Source organism: Apodemus sylvaticus, chromosome X (assembly GCF_947179515.1).
Source record: "Apodemus sylvaticus chromosome X, mApoSyl1.1, whole genome shotgun sequence".
NCBI classification, from domain to species: domain Eukaryota; kingdom Metazoa; phylum Chordata; class Mammalia; order Rodentia; family Muridae; genus Apodemus; species Apodemus sylvaticus.
This window is the reverse complement of record NC_067495.1, coordinates 72,254,349-72,269,564: the sequence shown is the minus strand read 5'-3', so window position 1 is coordinate 72,269,564 and position 15,216 is coordinate 72,254,349.

Below are 15,216 nucleotides of genomic sequence, written 5' to 3'. Positions count from 1 at the left end.
TCTAGTTCTCCCAGGTGTTAGATGGTCTTATTGTCACTGGCTAGTGCTTCAACCTACTGTGGATCTTTAAGGTTATTTCTGCAACACTGGATGACTGGGTTTCCTCTGGCACAGATTACTGACATGCTGCCTTCCTCTTTTGTGCCTTTGGAGCCCTGCTCAGTCTTGCCTCAAGCAATGTTATACTTAGGTTGTCAAGGTCAACCAGATGTTCTCTGTCTGCTCTATTATGGAGCAAAGATGGTGTGGTGGGGGTCACTCCCTCTGTTGATTCTCACCTAGGACACAGGTACCACGATGGACTGGCTTGCAGACATACTGCCTATGTGCTCAGTTCCTGAGTGCAGGCAGACCCCTGGAGGTTTGCACCACCAGAGATCTAAAGCTCAGGGTGATACAGTACCTAGTGACCCTTTTCTGTCCTGGCAGGCAGCGAATATGGCCGCGGGACTTCTCTCCTTCTGCAGCTCTCTGGGCAGGACACAGGCCCCACTCCCGGCGGGCTGGCAGACAAACTGCCTATGTGCTCAGTTCCTGAGTGCAGGCAGACCCCTGGCAGTTTGCACCACCAGAGATCTAAAGCTCAGGGATTGAAAAATGGTGCAACCACTTTGGAAATCTGTCTGGCAGTTCCTCAGACATGTGGGCATGACACTTCCGGAGGATCCTGCTATGCTACTCCTGGGCATGTACCCAGAGGATTCCTTTGCATGCAATAAGGACACATGCTCCACTATGTTCATAGCAGCCTTATTTGTAGTAGCCAGAAGCTGGAAAGAACCCAGGTGTCCCTCAACAGAAGAGTGGATGCAAAAAATGTGGTATATTTACACAATGGAGTACTATTCAGCCATTAGAAATAATAAATTCATGAAATTCTTAGACAAATGGATGGAACTGGAGAACATCATACTAAGTGAGGTAACTCAGTCTCAAAAGATCAATCATGGTATGCACTCACAGATAAGTGGATATTAGCCTAGAAACTTGGAATACCCAAGGCATAATCCACATATTAAATGATGTCCAAGAAGAATGGAGGAGTGGCCCTGGTTCTAGAAAGACTCAGTGTAGTAGTATAGGGGAATACCAGAACAGGGAAGTAGGAAGGGGTGGATGGGGGAATAGGGGGAGGGAAGAGGGCTTATGGGACATTCAGGGACTGGGGAGCCAGAAAAGGGGAAATCATTTGAAATGTAAATCAAGACTATATCGAATAAAAAAAATAATTACACACATACACACACAAAAATAAAGGATCAAAAGTGAGAAGCAAACAAAAAAAAACAAAACAAAACAAAAAAAAAGAAAACAAGATCAGACATTTGCAAATGTAAATAGCAATAAGTACAGATATAACAAATGAGATATATGGAAATCATTACATTATCAAATGTATGATCTGTAACAAAAGCAGCAAATCACATCAGAGTCAAAAAAACCCCCAAATATAAGGGAACAAATGATCATCCAGATTCAGAAGACATTTAGAATATCAAAAATAGAAGGTCATGGGGATGGAAGATAAGGCTCAGTTGTTAAAAGCCTGTATGTAACACTCTTGCAGAGAACGCAAGATCCCTGCCTAGTATCAATGTTGAACAGCTCAAAACTAATGGTAACTCTAGCTCTGGATGATCTCATGTATTTGGCAACTTCATCCATTAATGCACATGCGCATGCACACACACACAAACACAAACACATACACACAGGAATACTACATATACACACCACATATACATACCATACCCACATACCATACCCACATACCATACACACAGGCATACACACACAGGCATACACACACAGGCATACTACATATACACACTACATATACATACCATACACACACAGGCATACTACATACACACACCACATATAGATACCACACACACACACACACACACACACACACACACACCATACAACCCCCCCACACACACTTAAAAAAACAAAGATAATACCAGAAAAGGACTTGGCCATACCAAGTTATAGTTAAACATAAAATACGAAGACAAAGAAAACATACTGAAAGTTACATTAAAGAAGCAGATAAGTCATGTGCAAACACAAACACATTCAAATGACAGCTGAATTTTTTTAAAGAGATTGTTAAGAGCCAGGAGAACATGAAATGCTGCTCTGAAAGACAAAATATGGCAACCTAAGTTACTATGTCCAGTAAAGCTATCCACCATAATTGAAATAGAAAAATCAACTTCCCATTATATAGACAAACTAAAGGAATAGAAAACATACGAAAAGTAGTCCTCTGCATTGAAGAGAACTGCAGACACATGTATGAGGCCACATGAAAAATTAAACTATGCTAGAATAATCATTAAGCAGATGAACAGGAACGCATTAACTATTAAAAAAACTAAAAAGTGATAAGAAATATTATGCATTATTCAATAATAAATTGGGTAGGAATGGCCCCATCTCTCCTACCAAAAGATGTGGGCTACCATATTGGACTAAAAAAAATATGGTTCAGAAAATTGTTTCCAGAAAATATACTTTACTATGATATAACTTTTAAAACTTGCATTCTAATAAAATGGAAACAATAAAATAAATGCATAGATTTAAAGACACATATGACCCACAAAGTTAAATGGAAAGGAAATAAACAATTTAAATGGATTGAAATGAACAATGAGATTCAAGCAGTAAGAAAATGTTCTAACTTAAAAAAAAAAATACCACCAACAACCCAGGCTCACAAGGATTCACTGCTAAAGCCAGGCCTAGCTTTAGGACAGAATTAATGTCACTAGTATGTTCAAATTGTTTCCTAACATAGAAGGTGAAAGGATACTTGCTTTGTACCAATCTCTTCATAAAGTATTTTACCCAGATATACACACTAGATAAACAACCAAAAAGAAGGAAAATTTAAGTCAATCTCTCTGACTCATAGTTCCTCAAATAATACCTTGGAGTAAACTTGGCCATAGAAATTTAAGATATCTATACTGAAAACTTTAAAACACTGAAAAAAATAAATTGGATAAGAAAATAGAAGATGGAGCAACCTTCTATGCTCATAGATTGAAGGAATTAATATTCTAAGAATTACCAGTATATACCAAAGCATTCCCCATGTAATTCCAAAACAAAATTCTAATGTAATTTTTTCACAGAATAGGAAAAACACACACACAAAACAAGCAAAGATATAAAATAAGGAAGCAGAAAATATCCAAGTGAAAAGAACAGTGTTGGAGATACTGTCATACCTGATTTCAAGTTATTCCACAGAGCCATTGTCTGGGCTTATGCTGGTTTAGTAAGTGGTGGTTATAAGTTCTCCTCTAAGATCTGTGACTTGAGTAGTTGGCTAGGTTTCCAGTACCAGGCATGGTTTCCTCTTGTTGAGCAGATCTTAAGTCCATTTAGAAAACAGTTGGTTACCACCAAGGTGTGCATGCACCCTTAGGGTTTTCATACCAAGCTGGTTGTTTTGGACCAAATCTTTCCTGCCTGGGTAGGACTGTTGGTTACCTCCCTCCTTTGTAACTTACACTGCATCTCCTGGTACCATGAAAGGTAGTCCTCAGCAGCCTCTGAACACTTATGAAGCACATGGTGTCTTAATCCATAACTACATTCTAAATATTTGTCCTTATACCCACAGAAAATTGTACTCCTCGCCCCTTATCAAGGAACTTCTGCTTGCAGCAGTTGGAGACCAATATAGAAAATCACAACCAATTAAAGTGCAGAGTTGTAGAGTCCAGTCCAAATGAATATATCTACAATAGAGATTCCACACCACAGGCATCATTGCAGAAGACTGGGTGGAAATATTGTAAAATGCAGAGAGTGGGGGGAGTTTGCTGTGAGAATGAGTCTCCTAGAAATGTCAGAAGCTGCACACATAAAGACTCACCAACATGACTACCCAAACAGGCTGAACAAGGGCAACAACAATAGACATGCTACTGTGGATGGGAGTAGAGAATCCAGGAGGCCTCAACCCAACACAAAGAACTATAGGCAGTTAGGGGATGCTGAGGAGAATGGGGGAAATAGTCCTCCCATGTGAAGAGCACTCCAGTTGGTTTTCCAATACCAAATGGTCAGCCCTGAAAATGTATATACTAGTAACATTATCCACACTGAGCAAAGTACTTAAGTATTATGTATGTATGCTACATACATATGTTTCCCTGAATTAAGCCATAAAACCTAGAGCTACTATTTTAACCTTCTCCTACTTCTCTGTTGTAAAGAAATTCCCTGAGCAACTTTCTCTGACTCAGAGATCATGAGGCCCTCATTCCAGAAAGGATCCTATGTACCTAGAGAAAGGAACAATGCACAGGTCACAAGGAAGCTAACAACGCCCCCTCTAAGCTTCCTCCTTTCAGTCTATTATGCCAGATGTAACAGCAGCAATTAATGAGAAAAGGGGCCATGAATATAGAAAGAGAGCAAGGAATATTATATGAGAGGGTTTAGAAGGAATAATGAGGGGGTAAATGACAAAATTGTAATCTCAAAAATAAAACTACAGCATCTTTGTGTGACACTGTAGTGTTAAAACTTCATTTCAAATTGGAAGTGAAATTATTAGTATTATTTTTCAAATTTTACATATGAATATGTATTAACGTGTAGCTATGCACTTCAAATTTTAAAACATTGTTTTAAAATAATTTTATCGAATTTGTTCTTTGAAAATTTTAAACATGTGTATAGATAGGTCTTTCTGATGAAGGTACACTTCCCCAAATGAAGTGTGGTCATTTCAAGTATTTGGCTGTAGTTCCAAATACAGACACTAGATGGTGGAAGTGGATTTCTTAAAAAAAAAAAAAATGGCTTTCGCCCTTCCAGGCACTGCAAAATAAGAAAACAAGTGGATGCAAGACAGCTTTAACAAATGTGCAAAGGTTTAGGATTTTCTTATGGAGTTAAGGACAAAATATTAAACTAATTGCTTGCAATGCACCAAGAGTTCACATTATGATAGTTTTGTCTGAAGACAGTGCCAAATTTTTAGACCTAGAAATGTCACTTTTGAAATTAAAACATGGATTTATATAAAAATTACTGGTTCTTTCACAGAGAAAAGAAGATTTAGACATTGTCAAGATAATTCCTTGACAGAACTCTGTGGCCTACTGGAAGTCATGTGTTGATCGCTTTTGTGAATGGAAGTGCCATCATGAGTCACCTTTGCCCTGGAGCCCGGCTCTGGAGCAACCAGCACGGTGCTTTTTCTCTTTAAATCAGTGACAAAGAGGAAGCCTTATATTAGCAGCCTTAGAACTGACTGCTTAAAATATGTGAGATTTTCATAGAAAATTACCATTTATAAAGGAAATTCTTTTGGATTTTGAATTCATTTAATTTAATAATGTGAAAATAGACATGATGTTAGCCCGCAGTGACTGTGTTTCTGAAGATATTTTTGGCTGAGAAGTATTGTCTTGTAGGCTCATAACGTTTAATTTATCTTGTCTAGTTCTTGTCATTTCATTTTCTCATTCAGGGAAACAGGATTCCCCAAAGCATTTCCAACCATCTACACCCTTGTTCTTGGAAGAGTGAGACAAGCTAAGAGAGGAGTGGAAAGGCCTTACTGCCTTAGTATTTTGTTCCACTGGAATGTTGAGCTGTTTAGTCTCTACTGCAGAAACTAGCATATCGTGTAAAAAGAATAATAGAAGTGATATAATGGAGCCTTTGAAGAGCAAAGCCCTTAACATATAGCTTTAAAATAAAATCAAACTCTAATGTGTCTATGTGTGAATGTCTCTGTGTCAAACATATAAATAAAATTGAAAATTGAATATATAAATAAAGTGCACTTATGGAACATTTTATACATTAATTTCTGCCAAATACATAACTATACGCTCATTTTTGAAAGAAAAATAACAATAAATTTGGTTTGCTTATTTATTCATTTTTATTATTATTCATTAATCTTTTTTTACAGTTCAGTCATTATACCTCTCCCAGTCCACCCTGCGACTGTTCCTTATCCCATTCCTCCTCTCCCCTGCCCCACCTATCCCCCTGTCTCCAAGAGAATGCCCCCATTACTTCCCCTACCATCTGCAGGAGCATATCCCCACCGCCACCCCCACCTCCACCTCATCAGACCTCCCCACTCCCTGGGGCCTCAAGTCTCTTGAGGGTTAGATGCATCTTCTCTCACTGAGGCCAGACCAGGCATTCCTCTGCTGTATGTGTGTCTAGGGCCTTAGACCAGCTCATTTATGCTGCCTGGTTGGTGGCTCAGTGTCTGAGACATTTTGGGGGTCCAGGTTAGTTGAGACTGATGGTCTTCCTATGGGGTCACCCTCTTCCTCAGCTTCTTCCAGCTTTTCCCTAATTCAATGACAGGAATCCCTAGCTTAAGTTCATTGGTTGGGTATAAGTATCTGAGTCTGTCTCAGTCAGTTGCTTGTTGGGCCTCTCAGACAGAGGACAGCCATGCTAAGATTCTGTCTGTAAGCACAACACAGTATCAGCAATAGTGTCAGAGTTTGGAGCCTCCCCTTGGGATGGATCCCAATTTGGGCAGGTTATTAGACCTTTTCCTCAGTCTCTTCTCCATTTTGTGTCCCTGCAGTTCTTTCAGACAGGAACAATTGTGGGTCAGAGTTTTTGACTGTGGGATGGCAACCTCATCGTTCCACTTGATGCCCTGTCATCTTTCTGCTGGAGGTGGGCACTACAAGTTCCCTCTCCCCACTGTAGGGCATTTCACCTAAGGTCCCTCCCTTTGAGTCCTGAGAGTCTCCTACCTCCCAGATATCTGGTGCATTTGAGAGGATCTCCCTACCTCCTACCTCGTGAGGTTGTCTGTTTCCATTCTTTCTGTTAGTCCTCAGGGCTTCACTCCTGTTTCCCATACCCCTAATACTTGATCATGTTCCCCTTTTCTTCTCCTCCTACCCTCTCCTACCCAAGTCAATTTCTCCATCTGCCCCCTGTGATTACTTTCTTCTCCCTCCCAAGTGGGATTGAGGCATCCTCACATGGGCCCTTCAGCATGTTGACCTTGATTTCTGTAAATTGTATCCTGGGTATTCTGTACTTTTTTGGCTAATATCCACTTATTAGTGAATACGTACCATTCATGTCCTTTTGGGTCTGGGTTACCTCACTCAGGATGATATTTTCTAGTTCTCACCTGGAAGCTCTACAACAAAAAGAAGGAAACACATCCAAGAGGAATAGAAGGCAGAAAACAGTCAAACTCAGAGATGAAATCAACCAAAGAGAAACAAAGAGAACTACATAAAGAATCAAGAAAACCAAAAGCTGTTTCTTTGAGAAAATCAGCAAGATAGATAAACCCCTAGCCAAATTAACTAAAGGGCCCAGAGACATTATCCAAATTAACAAAATCAGATATGAGAAGGGGGATTCAACAGAAACTTAAGAAATTCACAAAAATCATCAGATCCTAAAGCCTGTACTCAACAAAACTGGAAAATCTAGATGAAATGGATGATTTTCTAGACAAATACCATGTAACCAAAGTCAAATCAAGAGCAGGTAAGTATTTAAACAGGACCACATCACCTAAGGAAATAAAAGCAATCATTAAAAACTTTCCAACCAAAAAATGCACAGGGCCACATGGCTTTAGTGCAGAATTCTACCAGACCTTAAACTTTCAATTACTCTGATACCTAAACCACACAAGGACCCAACAATAAAAGAGAACTTCAGGTCATAATAAATTTATAAAAGTGAAAGTAAGTAGCCATTTCTCTAAATTTGAAGTTTAGTCAAACAAATCCATATATTGTAGTTCATTTTATTTTGGTAAGTAATGGTTTTTACAGCTTTTCCCCTTGCAATAAGATGAATTCCAACAGAATAATTTGATATTGTACATATATTCCTGAGAGTCTATTTATTCTCACAAAGTGAAACAAATAAAATCGCTAAATAGAAACAAAAATAGTGGGGAGGTGGTCTTCATTTTTTTCTCCCTAAGAATTTTTGATTATTGATTATTTGCAAGAGACTAAAAGATAATTCACAGAGCCCATATGAAAAGTGTTGTCTGTTTTAGAAGTATTACATATTTGCCCATTTAGCTCCCCATCACAGAAATTGCCACCACTTCCTTAAAATACACTTTTGTTTATTATTTTGTGTTCCTACACCTGCTTATAAGAAATCCATAATGCTGTATTTGAAACTTCTATAAAAGATGGAACTTTTACTTATTGAAATTTGGAAAACTTTTGTGTTCAAAGTAGTCAGGCTTTGTTTAGTTCATATTGTTATCAATTTGATTGTTCTCTAAAACTCCACACTATAAAAGTAACCTAGAGGGAATAAGATTTGATCCAATTACTGCTGTGTGACTCTGCATGCAGATGCTATGCTTTTTGCTCTTAGGTAGTTAGAGCCATGAAGATTTCCAGACCTTAGGATTAGTTAAAATGTTAAGCATAATAATGGCACTAATTTATATTCTCGATCCTGTGTATTTTAAAGCAGGAAACACTAGCAAAATTGCATGTCATTATTTTTAATGAATGTCACCAAAGAAGCACAGTTTTATTCAATATTGTAATTACCTTATTAATGTGAAAAAAATGAAAGAAATAAGGCAGAATGCAAAGAAAAAAAGCAGATTTTTACTTTGACTCAGTGTGACAAGCCATTTTACTTAATACAGAACATTCGACTTCCTTTATGTTGTTTCATTTATACATATACGCAATAATAGGATCTTGTTGAAAGAGGAAGGGAAAGCTTACAGATATTTTGGGAACCTACAGATTTTCAGTCTCATGGTTAGATTATTTATGTCTGAGGTCTAACGTGTGTGTTTGTATGCACGTGTGTACATGTGTATGTGTAGTAGTAGTACTAGCAGTAGTAGTAGTCGCAGTAGTAGTAGTAGTAGTAGCAGCAGCAGCAGCAGCAGTAGTAGTAGTAATTAAAAGGAATTCACCCCTTGGGAAAGTTTAAGATTGTTGTTTTTTATATTCTTCTTTCAATCAACCATCAAATTCTAACATTACATGAGAGAAATGTAATGTACGTAAGATGGAAGGACCAAAGGTGGCATGTGCTGTTTGAAATAGCTATAGTTTAATTGGAAAATCACCTTCATAGTTACTTGTGTGTAATACACATGTCTGCCCTGTAAGTGTACCTTCCACTTGCTTAGGTCTTTGACAACGTATGCTAGTAAACTTGAAACATCTTAGATATTAACGTTTCACATGAGTAACTGTCTCTTAAGGAAAGAAATTTTTATAATCACCGATGTCATAATGACAACAATATAGCCATACAAATTTGTATGCATTCATAGTTTATATTGTACAGCTCTTTTCTTGCAGCTGCTGTTGAGGTAGACACAGTAATTGAAGGTAAAAATTTATTAGTAATAAAATACTATTTTCTTTTTGTTCTAAGTAGAAATTTCATAGAAGGGTTATTTTGATGCATTCATGAATTAAAGGCAATATTCAGTGAGGCCAGGTAAAACATGGCAGAAAAAATTTCAAAACATTTTTTTAGGAATACTTGGACAGAGTAGAGTATGACAAGATATGACACATTCATCTTGTGGAATCACTAAATATAAGTTCAGTGATAAAATTATGTCTCTTTCTTAACCATGAGTCAAGTTTTAAAGATATTGCTTGTTTGTTTGCCTAAAGCTAACATAAACATTGTCTCTCATCTTGATATATGAAAGATTAATGAAAAATAAAAAGGTTAAATGATACGGGTTTCTTTTGGTTTTGGGGTTTTTTGTTTTTGTTTCTCGTTTTTCTGTTTTGTTTTTGTTTTTGTTTTTGTTTTTGTTTTTTTAGAGAATCCAGTGCTGACCCAGAATGTACTAGCCATACAGTGGACAAAGGCATGCGTAATACAGGATACCTTTGGCAGAAAATAGCATCACAAAATAAACATTTGCAATACACTCTTATCAGGTATAAATTCTTGGCTCTGGTTTCTATTAGGAAGGGTGACACATTGATATTCTAGACATGGTAGAGTAATGGCATGTCAAAACAACTAGCTGAGACAGGATTCACTTCAGGATTCTGTGGGCTGTGAGTTCCTCAAGGGAAAGGCCGTTCTAATTTGCTCTCTGAAGGCCCATTTTTTGCTGAACAATATGATCTGCATTAATTACACATGCAATACACCGATATTGATGATAATAATACTGTCTATAAAGGAGGTAAAGATAGCCCTAAACACAATTAAAAGCAATTGGATTATGACAAACTTTGGAAGAATGGTTAATAACTGTTTTCTTGAGTCAAGTAAGTTAATACATATTTAAGAGTTAGGTGCTGTTCAGGGCTGCTAACCTGTAGGAGTCAGCCTGCTCAAATAATAACACACAAGTATAAAAATAAACAGGAGAGTTACTTTAGCCCTATAAGTACATTGTGATTAGGCAGCATATTAGGTTTAACCTATTTCAAATGAATTCTCAAAGTAAAGAGAATTCATAGAAAAACTTCAAGGAAGTAAAAGTGTACACATTACTCCACTCAGTTATGGAACTGTACTATACTTGTTTCATTAAATGGTATACATCCAAGCAAAAGAATGTGTTCTAGAAACTAATCCTCATGCTTCATATATATAGTCAAATGCACCAAATGACAAGGCAATGGATCACATTTGCTCTCCTCACATTATCCAACTAGCAGTGCTATAAAATCCAGCTCTGGCCCTTGGGTAGAACTGTTGTGGTTACTCAGAGAAGGCTTTTCAGAATACAAAACAAAGACCAGCCTTACTTTCCAATATATAACTCCTTTCAAAGTTGGCACATTCCCATTATAAAAATGACTTGCTCTGTGGTATGAAAATTGATATGAGAAGATTAATCAAAAAAAGACTATCTTAATATTATAGCACAGCAGCCTTTGGAGATCAGGGGAATCTTATGTAGGCAAACTCTAATATAACTTGAGCACAGAAAGTATTTTAAATAGAAACCAACATCAGCATTGCACACCTTTCTTGGAAAGAGAGTGGATATAATGCCTTCTACCCACAAAAGTCATAACTTTGTGAGGGGAGGTTTATGCTAACCAGCTAGATCTACCTAGACCAGTTTTCAAAAGCTACATGTGCTTCCAACACTCTATTATACATATTAAATACAATTTATTTGTTAATTGACAAAATCATGTACAGCCTCTTAGAGGTTTCTGTACAAAAGAAACTTCAGGAAAAGAGATGCTTCATTGTCCTAAATATTAATTAACCCATGTTGTTTTCTTTATTCCCTATGTCATAGGAAGAGATTTTCCTTCTTTCTGTGCTTTTCCTCATGCACTTGATTCTACTTTTACAACGCATCTTTCCTCTATCATTTGTCTCCTTTCTGGGTGTGCTTTCTCTAATTTCACCCCTCACTCTTTAATTTTTCTTGGCTTACCTGTATGTTAGATATTGTTTTACTTCAAAACATACAATCAGTATTTCCTTCTTTTTGTACTCCCTCATTTGAGCTTGGCCTATGCTACGTAATCCTATGTTACATAATTTAATTTAACTTCTAAATATTTTATAGTCACCACTTTACAATTTGGTTACCATTTCAATTTATTTTGCTTTCATTTCTCAATGTTTCACAAGAATTTATACTTCTCAGGATTTACATCAGAGAAAAGTAACTTTGATTACTCACCAACTTAAGTGATCTTTATCATGTTCTTCTATTATAGTATACAATAAGCCACAATAGCATTGGCAGTATATGTCACTATCATCAAAAAATCATGTGTTTTATATCATACTACATAACTATCCTTATACATGTATTAAAATCTCATTTATAGTTGTCATTGCTTCAGAATTATGATAGTTGTTAGATGTTATATGATATAGTCTTCCTGTCTAGACTCTCAGGACATAGACATACATGACAAGCTATTGGGTAGCTGTACATTTACTTGTAGTTTATCCACACTCAGTAAACTAATATAGTCTTACACCAGGGGCCTAGGAATATGCCTTGTTTTCTGATATTTCCAAGTGTATAAATATTAATTGATCAATTGATAGTAGGAGATGAATCAAAATTATTCCAGCGTTTAATGTACTGGTTCAATTCATCCTTTAAGAAACACCAACAGTAATAGTAATGTCTTAAAAAAATTAAGTCTAGTGGCTACCCAAAGCTCCTCATCCCCCACTGCTACTTACCTCCCTTCAACTTCCTGACCCTCTGTACTTCTCCCCTCTGTTCTCCCACACCTGATACTGCCCTCTTTGCCCCTCTTCTCTCCCTCCCAGGTACTTCCCTTCCTATATCTCCCATGATTATTTGGTTCCCCCTTCTAAGTAGGACTGAACTGTCCACACTTTGGTCTTCCTTCTTTTTGAACTTCATATGGTTTGTGAATTGTATCGTGGATATTCTGAGCTTTTGGGCTAATACCCATTTACAGGACCCAACAGGGATGACATTAGTCTAAATACCCAACAAACAGGAGATAGAACCTGTAGAGACCATATTCAGTGGATAAGACACAGCCCCCAGTTGAGGGAGAGGGCCACCCACCCATCTCAAAAATTTTAACCCAGAATTGTTTCTGTCTAAAGGAAATGTAGGGACAAAGAAGGAAAGGCCATCCAGAGACTATCCCACTTAGGGATCCATCCCATCTGCAGACACCAAACCCAGACACTATTGTGGATGCCAAGAAGCACTTGCGGACAGGAGTGTGATATAGCTGTCTCCCGAGAGGCTCTGTCAGAGCCTGACAAATACAGATGCAGATGCTTACACCCAACCATCAGACTGAGCAAAGGTACCCCAATGGAGGAGTTAGGAAAAGGACTGAAGGAGTTGAAGATTGCAACCCAATAGGAAGAACAACAATATCATCTAATCTGACCCTCCAGAGCTCCCAGGGACTAAACTACCAATCAAAGAGTACACATGGAAGGACCTATGGATCCAACTGCATATATAGCAGAGGATGGCCTTATCTGGCATCAATGAGAAGGGAGACCCTCGGTCCTGTGGAGGCTTGATACCCCAGCATAGTGGAATGCTATGGAGCCGGAGTTGGTGGGTAGGTGAGTGGGTAAGTAACCTTGTAGAGGCAAGAGGGAAGGACGATGGATGGGGCATTTGCAGAGGGGAAACTGGGAAGGGGAATAATATTTGAAATGTAAATAAATAAAATAGCCAATATAAAATCTAAAAAGTATGCCCTAATTTTAAATATACTATTTAGTTTTTCAAAACTTTATTTTAATATAGCACATACAGTTGTATTTGTCACATAAAACATGAGGCTTTGGAGTATAGGTACATTGTGGGATGAATAAATGTAGAAAATTAAAATATAAAGTACCTCATATGGTTTTTGTTTTATGGTAAAAATATGGAAGATCAAGAAAAATCAGTGAAAAGGGGACAGAAAGATTTTAAGAGTCAGAGAACCAGGAAGTTTGCCATGAAAATGTGACATCCTAGGAATGTCAGAGAAGATACACTTATAATACTTCAATAGTTTGGTTGCCCAAATAAGCTCTGAACAATGACAATATCAGTAGACATACTAACATGAAAGGAGGAAATTTTGTGAAGTTTGATTTTTTTATAAAATTGAGTTAAGTTTCACTTTGTGTATTTTACTAGTGAACTTGCTATCAACTTGACATAAGCTATCATCTTATGGTAAGAGAGACCCTTGATTGGAAAAAAGGTCTTCATGATTGTCCTGTAGACAAAGCTTGTGAGCATTTTCTTGACTGTAGATTGATGTGGGAGTGCATACTACATTGTGGATATTGCCAATCTTGGGAAAGTGGTATGGTAGATAAGAAAGCAGGCTGAACAAGCCATGGGGGGCAAGCCAATAAACAGCACTCCTCCAGGGTCCATGCTTCAGTTCCTGCATCCAAATTCCTGATCTAATTTCCCTTTCTGATGGAATGTAGCTTGTGAGTTGTAAGATGAAAGAAGTCATTCCACCACCCTAGATGGTCATGGTGTGTTTTATCACAGTAATAACCTAACTGAGTTGTGTGTATGTATGTGTGTGTGTGTGTGTGTGTGTGTATGTATGTATGTATGTATATGTATGTATGTATATATGATACATGTGTATATATGTAAATACATAATTTTTTAGCCACCCATATATTGATGGACACTGTCTTAGTTTTGATTTTATTGATGTAAAGAGACACTATGATTAAGTAAACTCTTTTTTGTTGTTTTTTTTTTTTTTTTTGGTTTTTGGTTTTTGAGACAGGGTTTTCCTAGAACTCACTCTGTAGACCAGGCTGGCCTCGAACTCAGTAATCTGCCTGCCTCTGCCTCCCAAGTGCTGGGAATAAAGGCGTGTGCCACCACTGCTCAGCTAAGAAAACTCTTATAAACGACAATATTTACATCATGGCAGGAAGCAAGACAGCATGCAGGCAGACATCATGCTGGAGGAGCTGAGAATTCTACATCTTGATCCTATGGCAGTACCAGGAGACTATCTTCAGCAGGCAGCCAGAAGGAGGGGCTCATCCGCCCTGGGTTGAGCTTAAGCAAAGGACCTCAAAGCCCACCCCCACACTTCCTCGAACAAGGCCATACCTACTCCAACACAGCTACACCTCCTAATAGTGCCACTTCCCATGAGCCAAGAAGCATAATCAAACTAAGACAGACACAAAGATTGGTACCATTGTTTAGCTTTTGTGAACTAGGATACAGCAAGCAAAATAACACAGAAATCTCTTTCTTTTGGCTACAAACCCTATAATCAGTTGGTGGATCATACTTTAGTTTTTATTTAATGTTTTGAGATCCTCTATACTGTTTCCATAATAAGTACACTGATTATACTCCCACTAAACTGGACTAGGGTTTTCTTTTTTCCACAGTCTAACAAACATTAGTTATTTCTTGTATATGTGATAATAGCTATTCTAACAAGTGTGATGTGACATCTCACTATAGTTTAATGTTTTCTTTTAATGATTTTTGATGCTGAGCTGTTTTTTTAAATTAGTTTTGGCTGTATTAGGTCTTTTACTCCTATTATTGAATAGATAGTTTTCTTACATAATAAAAACTGATTATGGTTTCCCCTCCCTCTGCTTCTTGCAGATCTCCCCTTCCCCTCCCATTTGGACCCACTCCTTTTCTATCTATTGTTAGAAAACAAAGGGGCTTCTAGGGTATAATAATAAAATATAATATGATAAGACAAAACAGAAACTAAC